The sequence below is a fragment of the Halichoerus grypus genome, chromosome 6, assembly GCF_964656455.1.
Source record: "Halichoerus grypus chromosome 6, mHalGry1.hap1.1, whole genome shotgun sequence".
NCBI classification, from domain to species: Eukaryota; Metazoa; Chordata; class Mammalia; order Carnivora; family Phocidae; genus Halichoerus; species Halichoerus grypus.
This window is the reverse complement of record NC_135717.1, coordinates 22779662-22796208: the sequence shown is the minus strand read 5'-3', so window position 1 is coordinate 22796208 and position 16547 is coordinate 22779662. Positions and strand designations below refer to the sequence as shown.

General features: G+C 39.4%; 1 protein-coding gene across 1 annotated transcript in view; it reads left to right on the top strand.

The window, feature by feature from the left end:
* MOSMO (modulator of smoothened) overlaps positions 1–16547 on the top strand; it is a 61909-nt gene that overhangs the window by 17024 nt on the left and 28338 nt on the right. The gene's annotated exons all lie outside the window — the stretch shown is intronic.

The following is a 16547-nucleotide window of genomic DNA, read 5'->3' as shown; positions in this document are numbered from 1 at the left end:
TTAAGATGCACATGTAATGTTAGCATACCAGAATATATATTCTAGCCCATGGACAAATGGTCAGAATTTCTACCTTATATAATGAATAGAACCACTACTATAATGAAGTAGGAAGAGTGCTCTTTGCTTGAACCATGCATGTGTTTTACATATTCAAAAAATTAAGAATGATGGAAAGAAAGCAAATCCTAATATTGAATACAAATTGAAACCAATGAGCCTAACTATATCAAATTGGTAATGTAACTACCAAGGGAAAAAGAAGGAACTTTTGAACATGGATTTGACTGTGCTCCCTTAATGGGATATAGCCTAAAAACAAAAAGAACAGCAAGAAATACTGAATTTAGTAGGTAGCAAGCCCTCTATAATAGCTCTCCCCAAGAAATGTTATTCCCATGTTGCTGATGAAGAAGCATATTCAAAGAGGGAAATGATTTTCCTGGCATCATTTAATTAGGTGATAGAGCTGGATTCAAAAGTCTGTGTTCTATTTATTATACCACACTGCTTTTTTAATGTTTGTAGTATGCTATTCAAATGAGTTCCTGTGCTACCATCCTCGTTTCATTAGTACCTACCTCCCTTTCTTTTATTGGCATCATCTGTAATTATTAGAACTACATTTTCAAGAGCTCCCTAACCTCTTGAATCTCCTTTGCTTCAAGAATTCCATTCCATGCAATCATGCTATCTTTTTTAAATCTGCCTTCCTAAATTAAAGGGTATGTGACTATTCCCACCCTTTTCTTTATGAATTCTAAGATGACCTGATAGATTTTCCTTTTGATTCACATTCCTCCTACTTCAACAATAACTAGTTTCCTGAATTATAGCTAGTGTCAAAGTCATGAGTATTTACAGATAGTGTCTGTATTCATAACCAAGCCTGGAGTGCATGAGAGAGCTGCACTCTTTTTTTTTTTTTTTTTTAAAGATTTTATTTATTTATTAGAGAGCGTGTGATAGAGAGTGTGAGCAGGGGAGAGGGGTAGAGGGAGAGGGAGAAGCAGGCTCCCTGCTGAGCATGGAGCCTAATGCGGGGCTCGATCCCAGGACCCTGGGATCATGACCTGAGCTGAAGGCAGACACTTAACGACTGAGCCACCCAGGCACCCCGAGAGAGCTGCACTCTTAAATACATTAATCTATATGTAATTTAAGATATCACATGGTGACTTGGTGGGACACATAGGGGGAGAGTCGTAAAGAATGCCATCATCGGACCTGCATTGTTTACATGAGAGATAGTAGAACGAGTATTACTTTTTAAATTGTGGTTTTGAAATGATCCATTCATTAGAGAAGGCAAGTAAAAATAGCAATGAAACAAAGACATAATAACTGGTCGTTAAATGAACTCCATGTCCTTTGAAAAGGTCATGATGAAGGGGGAAAATATGTAGATATCTTGAGTACACAAGCTGCTATTTGAGATTTTGCTGAGTAGAAATGATGGGAGGAATCAAACTGTACAAAGATTTAGTTGAATCTCCTTTAAAGCACTTTGTGTAGTATATCTTCAAACTTTTTTTTTTAAATTACAGCATCTGAAGAACCTCTTCTTGAATTAGCAGCATCAAAATGGAATTCTCTTTTTTAAATCACTCCTGAACTATCTTTAAAATGTGTGACTTTAAAAATATAATTTCATATAATATACCAGAGAAATTGTCCAGAAGATTGAGGACCAGAATTTTAATAAAAATTTTTTAAAAAGTAAGGTTGGTGGGCACCTGGGTGGCTCAGTCAGTTAAGCGACTGCCTTCGGCTCAGGGGGTGATCCTGGAGTCCTGGAATCGAGTCCCACATCGGGCTCCCTGCTCAGCAGGGAGTCTGCTTCTCCCTCTGACCCTCCCCCCTCTCATGCTCTCTCTCTCTCTCATTCTCTCTCTCAAATAAATAAATAAAATCTTAGAAAAAAATAAAAAGTAAGGTTGGCGATCAGATTATTTTGAAAAAAATGCTTTTAATCAGAATTAAGAATATAAAATAGTGTTATAGTCTTTTACTAGATTAACTGAATTTCTTAACATCTAGAGAAAATTATTTTATTATTTCCTATCCAAAATAGCTGTTTGTGGAGAATGTGCCACTTGCCTGTGGAAGTCAGTGTTTATGAGACCTCTCTGTTGATGTTTCTAAGGTTTTAACTCTCTGGACAAACATTCAAGAAAAATCAAACTGTTCTACAAAAATATTCCTAAATAGTAAACTTTAAGCACAGCTGCCGAGTCAGACCTCGTTCATATTCAAACTCCAGCTTTTTCTAGCTGGCACCTCGTCATTTAACCGGTTGCTCAAGTTTCCTCACTGGATTGTTTCAAGGATTAAAGGAGCATATGTAAAGCACCTAACACCATGACGGGCACTAAGTAAGCACCCAAAATATAGTGGCACCTATTATTTACCTTATCACCTCCAGATTATGAGTGATGGAGAAAGAAAATTTCTTATGAGTGTCCCTTATTTTAGTGTCAAGGTTTTGAATTAGAATTTAAGATAAAACTAGATTTTTCTGAATCCAAACACTTGAGATTCTGTTTGGGTATTGAGAAAGAAAGCTGCCAAATACCTACTCTGCAGTGGCAAGAAGATTGAATTTCTAATTTGTTTCCTGCCCCTAGCCCTTGCCTTCACTTCCTCTGCCTCAGTACGAACATTTCTCTGTTCCTTTGGAGATTCTTGCCTGACAGACACAGAGAACAATCTCCAGGGGTTTTATTATAGCTAGCTAAATACAACCTTTTGGAAGAACATCTGGATGCAGTTTCAATCTTTAAAGTCTATAATTTTTTAGGTCATTAAATTCCTATACTTCTAAATTATTGGTTTCAGTTCTTTTCCTAGATTGTGTCCATCCATTTTAAGAGCTGTATGTCTTTTATCCAGAAAATATAAAGTATGTCATTGACATCAATAAAAAATCATCATTATCAGTTAAACTATTGGAGTTTTCCTTTCTAATTTTCAAGTTTTCTAGAATATAATTATTACACCAAACATATCCATGCATATACATATATACACATACATACAAATGTAATTATCCTTTATGTGACTATTTAATTCCACTAAGCAGTAGAAGTTATGGTACTTGTTTGATTATAATCATTTCAGCAATATCATGGATAGGCTGCTGGACCCTGGAATTTAAAGAAAGGAAATTGTATCATCAGAAGCACATTAATTCATACTCTGAATATCCAAAGGGTCTTTTAAACTTATTTCTAAAATGGCTGCTTCCTTTCTTAATTTACCTTTTACTATATTTACCCTCTTTAGGAATTGTGTATAATGTACGCAGTCATATTTCCTTTAATTTTCTCTTTCTAAAACTTTATTTTCCTAAAGGTGATATAAATTATATATTTCATGTTCTACATTTACACTCCACTTATCATTCCCTCACTACTGTATATGTGAATGAGTAGATATGATCAGAGCATTGTTTCCTTTACCATTTTTGCAGTGTTCATATTTTTAAGTCATAAAAGGCAGATTGTTTAATGTACATTCCTAGCATTTTAAATCCCTTCAAGTTCGAAAGTACTCTTTCTCTAAGCTGTTAGATATATGTATGATTCATAACATGAAACAGGTTGCCTGTTGTTCTTTCTTAATTGAGTTGACATTTACAGTCTTCTGGCCTTACCTGTCTAGGGAGAATATCTAACATACTATAATGTCATATACATTATCATAGATCTTATGGTTTGAGAAAATTCTCTTTTCATTCTCCTTTCCTTTTTAAAGCTTTTACTCTCCTTTCATTGTATCACTTTACACAAATCATGTGGACAGAAAATGCTGTTGCATTCTTAACAGCTTTTTAGCAGTTATTTGGACCTCTTATAGAAATTTCTAAGAGAGAGAGAGAGAAAGAAAAGAAAGAAAAAATTTCTAAAAGACTTTTTTCAGATTCCTCACCCTTTCATAAACCTGTTTCTTCACACAACACCCCCAGATTCTGAAAGTTTCCTAGCAAAACATGAAGTTATTATTTGTTGTTATTTCCTACTCTAGACAGAATCTATAGTGTGTATTCTGCCTTCGCTCTAATTCAGAATTGATAAGGGAGAATGCACTGAGCCTTAGTACTCTCTTGGGTCTTTTATTTTGCAGACTTGCCTGTAAATAGATATTCACTGGGATTCAGAACCTATAATGCATCACTGCAGGAAAATTCAAATACAAAGTATTTGAAAATCAAAACTATATTTGCTGGTCAGGTTAAACATGTCTGCGCAAAGCTTAACCAGATAAGGCAGGTCACTATTTTTCTTTTTGAAAATTTGCTTAGAGTGTCTGAACATGGAGTGCTTCATGCTTATTTCTAGGCAAATTATGCATCATTCCTTTTTTCTTTACAATTAAATATTTCCAGTAACTTGGGACTTTTTTTCTTAAGTATTCTTTTAAGCTGGCAGATAATCACAGAAGTGATTCTGACTTAAAGTTAGTTTAGCCCACCCTTTGAAAAGTATTTATTTTGGGGCACCTGGGTGGCTCATTTGGTTAAGTGTCTGCCTTCCACTCAGGTCATGATCCCAGGGTCCTGGGACTGAGCCCCGCATCAGGTTTCCTGCTCAGCGAGGAGCCTGCTTCTCCCTCTCCCTCTGCCTGCCCCTCCCCATTTGTGCTCTCTCTCTCTCTCTCTCTCTGTCAAATAAATAAATAAAATCTTTAAAATTTTTTTTACCCACTCTAAAGCAAGATGCCATAAATAAAACCCAGTTTTAGGGGTGCCTGGGTGGCTCAGTGGTTGAGCATCTGACTCTTGATTTCAGCTCAGGTTGTGATCTCAGAGTCGTGAGATTGAGGCCCACATTGGGGCTCTGTGCTCAGCCTGGAGTCTGAGATTCTCTCCCCCTCTGCCCCTCCTGACACCTGCCCCCACCTGACTACTCTCGCATGCTCTCTCTCTTTAAAATAAATAAATAAAATATTTATTTTAAAAAATTACCTGGTTTTAATGAGAGCTACAGATAATTAAACAGTTAATTGGAATTCAGTAAGAACAGCACTAAAATAGTAAGCACATGTTGTTGTGGGAGCACATCAGAGTGCCTTTAATTCAGGCTTGGAAGTTTAGAAAGGACCACAGGAAGAATGACATCTAAGCTGAGATCTAAAGAACAAATAGGAATTGGCCAAAGAAGGGAAGGATGTAAAAATGGTCCAGGTAGGGGTGCCTGGGTGGCTCATTCGTTAAGCATCTGTCTTCGGCTCGGGTCATGATCCCAGGGTCCTGGGATCGAGCCCCCCATCAGGCTCCCTGCTCTGCGGGAAGCCTGCTTCTCCCTCTCCCACTCCCCCTGCTTCTCCCTCTCCCATTCCCCCTGCTTGTCTTCCCTCTCTCACTCCTCTCTGTCAAATAAATAGATAAAATCTTTAAAAAAAAAAAAAAAAAAGTCCAGGTAGAAGGAAAAGCAAGTTTTATGTAGGGAACCTGAAAGCTTAGTGTGCCAGATAACAGTAATTTGAAGGGAGGAGTGGCTTAGATGCCTCTGGATGGGGAAACAGGGACTAGATCATGAAGAGCTTATTTTTTCATCTTCCCTCTCCCCCCACCACCCCGTTTTTTAACAGATTTGTTGGTATATAATTCACATGCCATACAGTTTATCAGTAAAGTGTACAATTCACTGGCTTTTAGTATATTCTCAAAGTTGTACAACAACCATCACCACAGTCAATTTTAGAACATTTTCATCGCTTCAGAAAGTAACCCTGTGGACCCCTTAGCTATCACCCCCCCCAGCTGTCCCTGCACTAAGCAACTACTAATTTACTTTGTCTCTATATACTTACCTATTCTGCAGGTTTCATATAATGGAATCATATAATATGTAGTCTTTTGTGACTGGCTTCTTTCACTTAGCTTAATGTTTTCAAGGTTCATGCTGTACCATGTATCAGTACTTCATTTATTTTATTGATAAATAATAATCCATTGCATGGATAAACTTCATTTTGTTCATCAACTGATGGACATTTGGGTTGTTTCTACCTTTTGTAACCTATGAATAATACTATGAACATTCATGTACACATTTTTGTGTGGACATACGTTTCCATTTCTCTTGCATTTCTAGGAGTGAAATTGCTGGATCATATCCTTAATTTTTTGTGGAATTGACATGTTGTCTTCCAAAGTGGTTGCACCATTTTACATTCCTACCAGCAATGTATGAAAATTCCAGTTTCTCTACATCCTCACCGGCACTTGTTATACCTGTGTTTTTCATTATAGCCATCCTAGTGGATGTGAAGTAGTTTCTCATTGTGGCTTTGATTTGCATTTTCCTGATGACTAATAATGTTGAGCATCTTTTATATGCTTTTGGTCATTTTGGTATCTTCTTTGGAGAAATGTCTGTCTGATTCTCTGCCCATTTTTAAATTGAATTGTCTTTCTATTGTTAAGTTGTAAGAGAGAAGTCATTTTCAGGGGCGCCTGGGTGGCTCAGTCGTTAAGCGTCTGCCTTCGGCTCAGATCATGATCCCAGGGTCCTCGGATCGAGCCCCGCATCGGGCTCCCTGCTCTGCGGGAAGCCTGCTTCTCCCTCTCCCACTCCCCCTGCTTGTGCTCCCTCTCTCGCTGTGTCTCTCTCTGTCAAATAAATAAATAAAGTCTTTAAAAAAAAAAAAAAAAGAGATAAGTCATTTTCAGACATGTTTTGCAAATATTTTCTCCCATCCAGTCTTCTCACTTTCTTCATGGTATCATTTGATGTACAAAATTTTTAAATCTGGGAAGTCCAGTTTATTGTTTCTGTTCTTCTTTGTGTTTTTGGTATCCTATCTAGGAAATGATTGCCTAATCCAGTGGGGTGGAGATTTTTTCCTAAGTTTTCTTCTAGGAGTTTTAGCTCTTCATTTAGATCTCTTACCTATTTTGAGTTAATTTTTGTATATGGTATAAAGTAAAAGTCCAAATTCATTCTTTTACATGTAAATATCCAGTTGTCCCTCCACCACTTGTTGAAAAGACTGTTCTTTCCCCATGAAATAATCTTGACCCCCTTGTTGAAAATCAATTGACCATAAATATGAGGTTTATTTTTGGACTCTCAATTCTGTTCCATTGATCTCTATGTCTGTGGAAAGGAAAGCATTCCACAGTTCTGTGATTAGGTCTCAGTCTTTTAGTGAACATGTGCCCCTGGGCTGTGACCTTCACAAGTGTTTCTCAGTCCCCCTTACCCTCCTTGGATGAGACGTGAAGGCTAAAGAGTTCCTGGAGTTGGCTATTTCTCTTTCTCCAGCTCTATTAGGCCCTGGTAAAACCCCAGTCAGTTAGGCTCTGGTGAAATGGTTTCTTTTGAGACCAAGCCTCATTGAGAACAGGATGCTCTGGGCTTACATCAAAATAGCTGTTTTCCCATTTTTCCTGCCAGATGCACAAGGGAATTTTTCTCCTATCTTCACTGTGAGAGCTGTAGGGCTTCTGTAGGTAAAACTCATAAAAGTGTGGGAGATCCCGTGGGGCGGCCGCCCCAGGCCCCCGGAATTTTTAACTCAAACTTGACCACACTGAACCTCCAAGAATTTATCCATTTACAGTTTAGGTTTTCCTACCCTGGTACTTGTTCCCATGGAAGTTTCTAGGTTTCAGCTCCAATAAGTTGTGATTCTCTGTATTTGCCTGTTTGTCCCTCCAACTTTAGAGGCCGTGGTTAGCCCTGTGTCCTCAGCTCTTTGATGGCTCTAGGAAGAGTTGTTGATACTCAGTTTGTTCAGCATCTTTCTTGTTTTGTGGACAAGAATAACAACTTCTTAGCTCCTTACATTGCTGGACCAGAAACCAGAAGCTCCCACTTATTTTGTTAGAATTATCTTTGGGTGTTTTATTCTTTTTGCTATTATTGTAAAAGCATCACCATCTTAATTTTCAGATTGCTCATCATTAGTGTATGGAAATTCAATTTTTGCATATTGATGATATCCTGCAATTTTTTTTTTAAAGATTTTATTTATTTATTTGACACAGAGAGAGAACACAAGCAGGGGGAGCAGCAGGGAGAGGGAGAAGCAGGCTCCCTGCTGAGCAGGGAACCTGATGCAGGGCTCCATGCGGGGCTCCATGTGTGGCTCAATCCCAGGACCCTGGGATCATGACCTGAGCTGAAAGCAGACGCTTAACTGATTGAGCCACCCAGGCGCCCGAATATCCTGCAACCTTTTAATTATAGTGTTTTAGTGGGATTTTTTTTTTCCTGCCTAATTGCCTTGGCTGGAACTTTTGGAACAGTGTTAAATACAAGTGACAAGCAGATACTCTTGTCTTATTCCTGATCTTAGGGGGGAAAGCATTCTCCATTTTTCTCCATTAAGTATGGTAGCTGTGGGTTTTTTGTATATACTATTTATCTGGTTGAGGAAGGTTATTTCTATTCCTAGCCACAATGGTAACATTTTTGCAAAACTATAGTATAATGTCACAAAGGCTGTTGACATTGAAGCATTCCATAGAGCTTAGTCAGATTTCCTTATTTGTACTTATACTGACTTGTGTTTATGTATTAATAAGTTCTGTGCATTTTTGTCACCTGTGTGGTTTGTTTGTTCACTGTCACAGTCAGGTTCAGATATCCAACTTGTGCGTGTCAGTAGTTTATTTCTTTTTATTGCTGAGTAATATTTTATGGTATAAATATACCAGAATTTAACCATTCACCTGCTGATGTATGTCTGGGCTGATTCCAGTTGTTGTTTTTTTTTAATCCCCCCCCCTTTTTTTTTTAAGATTTTTTTTATTTATTTGACAGAGACACAGCGAGAGAGGGAACACAAGCAGGGGGAGCAGGAGAGGGAGAAGCCGACCTCCCGCGGAGCCGGGAGCCCGACGCAGGGCTTGATCCCAGGACCCTGGAATCATGACCCAAGCCGAAGGCAGACGCCTAACGACTGAGCCACCCAGGCGCCCATGAATCCCCTTTTTTTAGGATTTTATTTATTTATTTGTGTGAGAGAGAGTACCAGCAGGGGGCATAGCAGGCAGAGGGAGACGCAGGCTCCCTGCTGAGCAAGGAGCCCGATGCGGGACTCAATTCCAGGACCCTGGAATCATGACCTGAGCTGAAGGCAGACGCTTAACCAACTGAGCCACCCAGGAATCCCAGATTCCAATTTTTGGCTATTACAGATAAGCTGCTCTGAACATCCATGTGCAGATTTTTGTATGAATCCAAATTTTCATTTCTCTGGGATAAATGCCCAAGGTGTAATTGCTAGGTCGTATATTAGTTGCATGTTTAGTTTTTGAAGAAGTTGCCAAAATGTTTTTTAACCTTTTAAGGGATGGTAAGAATTTGGACTGCATTTTGAGGACATTAAGAGGTCATTTTAATATTAATCCCAATATTAATATTTTGAATTTGAAGAGGTTGTCAAACCAGACAATATACCTGCTGAGCAGGTAAATGTATGAATCTGAGACTCATAAATCAGACTTAGAAGATGCAGAGTAGTTATCAGTGTATGATTGATTATAGAAGCTATGGGTGTGTGGGGGGGGTGATATTTTCCAGTAAAAGTACAAGGAGTGAGGGGGACAAGTACAAGGAGTGATATTTTCCAGTAAAAGTACAAGGAGTGAGGGGGAAAAAGAGAACAGAACCTGGGACAGACCCCTGAAGATCACCAGTATTTTCAGGAGACTGAGAGAGCTAGACTTGAGAGGGAAGCCAAATGAAAACTTGATACTGTGGAAGCCATGGGGAGGAGAAAGATGTGGTCAGCAGTGTTATCAAAGAGCAGGTAATATGAAATTGAAAAGTACATTGGTTTAAAGAGTTTGTTAATTACTCTAGTGAGAGAAGTTTTAGTGAAGTAGTATTGTAGGAGCCTTACAGTGGGTGGAGAAATGACTAGTAGGTGAAGTAAGATAACAATGGAGATAGAATTTTCCTTGTGGAAGGGAAAGAAATGTTAGAGAAGAATGTGGGGTCCAGGGTGGGTCATTTTTAGATAGAGTTGGGCTTATGTTGATGATAATAAGGAGTCAGTGGAGAGGGAGGGGTTGATAATGCACCAAGGAGAAGGAATTCTTGATTGAGCAAAGGTCCTAATGATACCACACAGAGCAGAAAACAGAGTATAATAGCAGAGGGATAAACTTCATGAAGCAAGATACATTTTCCTTTGTGACAAGAGGAAAGGAAGTGAGGATGAAGCAAGTAAAGTTAGTTTATAGATATGGTGGTAGAAAGTTGAAGGAGTTTACTTCTGATGGCTTATATTTTCTTGGTAAGAGAACAGAGGGGGTCATCTGTTAGGAGTGAAAGGGCGTGATAATGTAGGAAATTTGAGGAGAGTGGAAAGGGTTGAGGTAGCTGCTTAGAGAATAGTAGACAGCTGACTAGAAAAAGATTTGTAGGTCATGATGAGGGCCTAGTTGGGCCTGTAAGGCCTTTTTTTTTTTTTTTTTTAAACAATCCCTGTCTTATGGTTATATATTTTTTTTCTAGCAGAGTTCAGCAGCCTGGGTGGAGATGCGGGAAAAGGAAACCATCGTGTTGATCTAGGGTTAGAGTTTGTGCCAGGTGACATAGGAGAAAGAGCCATTAAATGAACTAAGCAGAGTGGTCTCATGCACAGACTTTGAAGTCAGACAGGTCTTAGTTTAATCCTACCTTGACTACTTAGTGACTTAGGCAGATTACTTAACCTTCTCTAAGCTTCAGGTTTCTAGTAATAATCACACATAATCACATCAGCGGCCTAATCATAATAATACCTCTCTCTTTCAATTATGAGGACTAAATGAGACAAATAAGTCCCTTAACACATAGTTTGGCACATAATAAATGTTAATAAATAACAGCTTATATTATCATCTGTGGCCCAATGTTGTCACTTATTAGCTGAGTAAACTTAGGCAAGTTTCTTTTTATCTGTAAAAAGGAAATTATAGTACTTGTTGGGAGTATCAGGTGGATATCTTTTGGAGGAAAAAAATACTAAGCACTATGCCTGGCACATCCTTTTTACTGCTTGGTAAAAGTGAGTTGAAGCAGAATCTGTAGGGGATTTTTAGAAAATTAAATTAGAAAGTTAGGTGGGAATTTTGGCCTTTGCCTTATAATTATAATAATTTTTCTTTCCAGAATTTTAGCCTCACCTTCCACCTGCTTGGGTGTCCTACTGTTACTTTAATACTTATCTACTTTAGTAGATAGCCTTTAAAAGTTCATGAGCAGGGTGCCTGGGTGGCTCAGTTAAGCAACTGCCTTCGACTCAGGTCATGATCCCAGAGTTCTGGGACCGAGTCCCACATCAGGCTCCTGGCTCAGCGGGGAGCCTGCTTCTCCCTCTCCTTCTACTGCTCCCCGTCCCTAGGCTCTCTTGCGCTGTCAAATAAATAAATAAAATCTTTAAAAAAAAAAAAAAGTTCATGAGCAGAGAGATGTATAAAAGTGGTGTTTGGGGAATATTAATTTATCCATAGTATGATAGGATTTATGGTCTCAGCTAGATACCACCTCTTCAGAGCTAGGCCTTCCCTAACCACCCTGAGAATCTAGGATAGTGTTTCTCCAACAGCTTACCCTATATTATTTTCCTCATGACATTTGTGACTATCTGCTGATTACCTTGTTTATTACTTTACTTTTTTTCCCTCTGTCTCCCTCTATTAAAATGTCTGCTTCATGTAAAAAGGGATGTTTCTGTCTTACTGCTGTATCCCAGTGCCCAGGACATAGATTGCCTGTGCCCAGGACATAGAAGGCATTCGTTCAGTAAGCACATGTTGAATGGATGAGTAAAATATAAGGAGGGACTAGAAGGAGAAAGACTACTGAAGAAATTTTCACAATAATTTTGGTATTAGAATATGCAGACCTGGACAGGGATGATAGCAGTGAAAAGAAGGAAGGAACAAATAAGAAAAAATTACAAAGAAAGAATGCTATTTTTTTACATAGTAGAAGGGACAAAAGGAGACAAGCAACAAGATGATTCCAAGATTTCCAAACTGGGTGACTGAAGCAGCAACAGTGTCATTGAAAGTGTCTGCCTTCATCTCATTTTATAACTGTTTATGCCCCATACTCAGAACAGTGCCTAGCGTAGAGTGATGAGCGGTAAATATTTGAATGAATGAGAGAAAATAGGGGAAATCAGAAATTTACATCTTAGGTGCATTGTGTTTTTAAAGTAACAGTAGGACACCCAAGCAGGTGGAAGGTGAGGCTAAAATTCTGGAAAGAATAAAGGGCGTTGGGATTTATAACATTTAAGAGGAAAGAACCAACCAAACAGAAGGGGCAGCCTCAGAGGTAGAACAACAAGAGTGTGGTTTCAGGAAAGCAAAGACAGAGCTAGTCCCACAAAGGAGATAGCTACCAATGTTACATGTTTTATAAAAGCTGAAGAAAGTGAAGACTCGAGTAGACCTTTGGATTTAGAGACTGAGAGGCCAGGAATGATCTTGGAAAGAACAATTTACATAGAGCAGTGAAGTCAAAGTCCTAATACAAAGGGTGTGAGGAATGAGTAGATGAGATAAATCCCCCACCCCCGAGAGCCATAGGAATAGAGGCAATGTGGTAATGTGAGATAGTCATTTAGAGGAAATATAGTTTGCTTTGTTTTGTTTTTTGTATAAAGACGTAAGCATATTTTTAGGGAGAGAGCAGAAAGATCCATAGTCCAAGACAGCTGTCAAATTTTAGAGTGCACAAAAATAGGAAGAGGATTTTGTCCACAATGCAGGTTGCTGGCACCACATACAGGGAATCTGATTCAGTAGGTGTGGGGACCAGATACAGGTTTCCTCTGCCTTCTGAAGGTAGAACATTCTTAAGAAACCTTTTGTCAGCTGAAATGGTATAAAGTGAAGAAGCCATTACCATTGATTTAATTGGAAAAATTTTTGAACATTCCTAGACCTAAAAAGTAACTTTGGCTTGGGGCGCCTGGGTGGCTCAGTCAGTTAAGTGTCTGCCTTCGGCTCGGGTCAAGATCCCAGGGTCCTGGGATCAGCCCCGCTCAGGCTCCCGGAGCAGGGAGCCTGCTTCTCCCTCTCCCTCTGCCTGCCACTTACCCTGCTTGTGCTCTCTCTCTCAAGTAAATAAATAAAATCTTTAAAAATAAATAAATAAAATAACAGGCTTTTCTGATATCTTAAGACATCTTGCTAATGGATGCACAAAATAAGTTGAGGTAAAGCACAGATGCTCACAGACACAGTTCAAAGCTGTGGTGGCTTGATGCTGAGATGCTGAGTGTAGTTTGGGGTGAGCGCTGCTTCTGCACTGGCTTGCTACAAAACAAATGCTGAACGCTATTTTCACTTTTCACCTTTTGTTGTAAAAGCAAAAATCCTTTTTGGATTTCTTCTGATTAGTGAAAACAAGTACTAATGTAGGTCTTTTGTAAAAGTGAAGTGGTGTAATGCGAACTTTCAAAAAGTAAGGGTTACCTGTGTCAGCATTTTAAATGTGTCCCCCCCCACCAAACACGCGCACGTGCACACACGCACATCCACTCCGTCCTACCCCCCAAAAGATTCTGATGTAGTTAAATTCTAGAACGACACTCTAACACTGGTCCAGGGAGTGAAAATTGAAGTCAGAAGAAAGGGGAAGGAAGGGAATTAGATTTCTGAAAAATGAAGGGTAAGGGGGTTTGGGAAGGAAAAGGAATTTATCTTCTTTAAAATAAACTGTGAAGAGGGGCACCTGGCTGGCTCAGTCAGAAGAGCATGCCACTCTTTATCTCAGGGTCGTGAGTTCAAGCCCCACATTGGACATAGAGTTTACTTTAAAAAAAAGATTTGGACATGTCAATTATATCTCAATAAAACTGAAAAAACAGGGGCGTCTGGGTGGCTCAGTCGTTAGGCGTCTGCCTTCGGCTCAGGTCATGATCCCAGGATCCTGGGATCGAGCCCCACATTGGGCTCCCTGCTCGGCGGGAAGCCTGCTTCTCCCTCTCCCACTCCCCCTGCTTGTGTTCCCTCTCTCGCTGTGTCTCTCTCTCAAATAAATAAACAAAATCTTAAAAAAACAAAAACAAAAAACAGGTAGAGGTGGTACAAAGAAGTTGGGATGATGCACTGAGCTTCAGAGAGGTTTATAGGTAGAGAAGAGGGCAAATGAGGTTGCTTCATTTGCATGACCTTGATTTTTTTCCTGTAAGTGGGAAGAAACGTTATCTACCCTGGGCAGGCATTAGAGAATTTGAGGAGTGTGGAAAGGTCTGAAACAGCTGCTGTGGGGGATGCGGCAGAGTGGACAAAGGAGGAACATAAGCAGTACTGAGCAGTGTCAGGCTGCTGTTAGGTTAGGTGGAGTGACTGGTAGATCCACTCAGCAGTTACCTGAGTTATGTTACCTGACATTTTTCAAAGTGAGGGAGAGTCCTGAAAACCTGTTCCTTCCCTTGGTTCTTCATCATGACTCCATCATCTGCAGATTTACACCTTTTTTTGATGTTTTTAGCCTGACCTACTTCATGGAATAATGAACTTCATAAATTTACTGTATGAGTTATAAAGTATCTAAAATTTACCTGACTTACAACTTAAAAGATACTTCTATGGTTTACTAGAACAACAACTAATTTATTAAGCACATCTGTGTGCCAGGCATTGTTCTAGGCTTCCTGCAAGAATAAACTCATTTAATAATTTCCCCAAATTCTGTGAGGTGGGTAGTATTTATTATCCCATTTTACAGATGAAGAAGGTGGTCACAGAGCTGGTTAGTGGCACAGCCCCAGGCAGACTTGTTCTGTACCTTACTGTGCTCCTAACCACTGGTCTGTTCCACTTTTCATGGCCCTCATGTTAAGGATAACTTTTTAAACAGCTTGCAACTTACTGTGCATTATCTTGATGAGCTTATGTTTAATAGCAATAATATAACTAAGTGAAAGAATCAGCTCTTCTCGGAGAAAGGGGAACCCTCCTACACTGTTGGTGGGAATGCAAGCTGGTGCAACCACTCTGGAAAACAGTATGGAGGTTCCTCAAAAAGTTGAAAATAGAGCTACCATATGATCCAGCAATTGCACTACTGGGTATTTACCCCAAAGATACAAATGTAGGGATCTGAAGGGGTATGTGCACCCCGATGTTTATAGCAGCAATGTCCACAATAGCCAAACTGTGGAAAGAGCCAAGATGTCCATCAACAGATGAATGGATAAAGAAGATGTGGTATATATATACAATGGAATATTATGCAGCCATCAAAAGGAATGAGATCTTGCCATTTGCAACGACGTGGATGGAACTGGAGGGTGTTATGCTGAGCGAAATAAGTCAATCAGAGAAAGACATGTATCATATGACCTCACTGATATGAGGAATTCTTAATCTCAGGAAACAAACTGAGGGTTGCTGGAGTGGGGGGTAGGGTGGGAGGGATGGGGTGACTGGGTGATGGACACTGGGGAGGGTATGTGCTCTGGTAAGCGCTGTGAATTGTGCAAGACTGTTGAATCTCAGATCTGTACCTCTGAAACAAATAATGCAATGTATGTTAAGAAAAAAAAAAAAAGCAGGAAGGGAAGAATGAAGGGGGGAAATAGGAGGGGTAGACGAACCATGAGAGACGATGGACTCTGAAAAACAAACAGGGTTCTAGAGGGGAGGGGGGTGGGAGGATGGGTTAGCCTGGTGATGGGTATTGAGAAGGGCACGTTCTGCATGGAGCACTGGGTGTTATGCACAAACAATGAATCATGGAACACTGCATCAAAAAAAAAAAAACAACAGCTCTTCTCTGTAGCCTTTTATGTACAGTCAAGATTCTAACATGTTTGTAGTTAATTTATAGTGTTAAGTTTGGGTATTTTAGAAAAATGAACATGTTTTCCGGTGTCACCTTACCAGAGTGAGAAAGGCGTAAGAAGGGCAATTTTTGTGCTAGATCTTCATAATCTTTATAAATAAAATGTGTTGAGGTCTCTAATGTTGGCTGTGGGTGTGGGTGGGTAGTAAAAATATTTGAAACTGGGGCGCCTGGGTGGCTCAGTTGGTTAAGCGACTGCCTTCGGCTCAGGTCATGATCCTGGAGTCCCTGGATCGAGTCCCGCATCGGGCTCCCTGCTCGGCAGGGAGTCTGCTTCTCCCTCTGACTCTCCCGACCCTCCTGACCCTCCCCCCTCTCATGCTCGCTCTCTGTCTCTTTCTCTCTCAAATAAATAAAATCTTAAAAAAAAAAAAAAAAAAATTTAAAAAAAAAAAAATTTGAAACTGATAAAAATGATTAGTTATTGGATCCTGAAAATAAAAATGTGTCTGCTCTTTGCATTTCTTTAAAAAATTTCCTATGCTAAAAGGGTGACAGTAAATTTAAAGACATTAGTGTTAAAAATTTTTTTGTGATAGATATATCTCAAGTACTCAATACTAGTGGGTATCACATTAGTGCAGGTTCAGGCTGTCCAAAGGATCATTCATGGAATAAAATTTTAAGTCTTTCTGAGTGTCAGTAGTAACTCATTCTGATTTAATTCCTTTGGGGGGGCCCTGTGAAGAAAAATTTGAGTTAAGAAAAGTTGAAACAGCTGTATCATCACCATGAAAA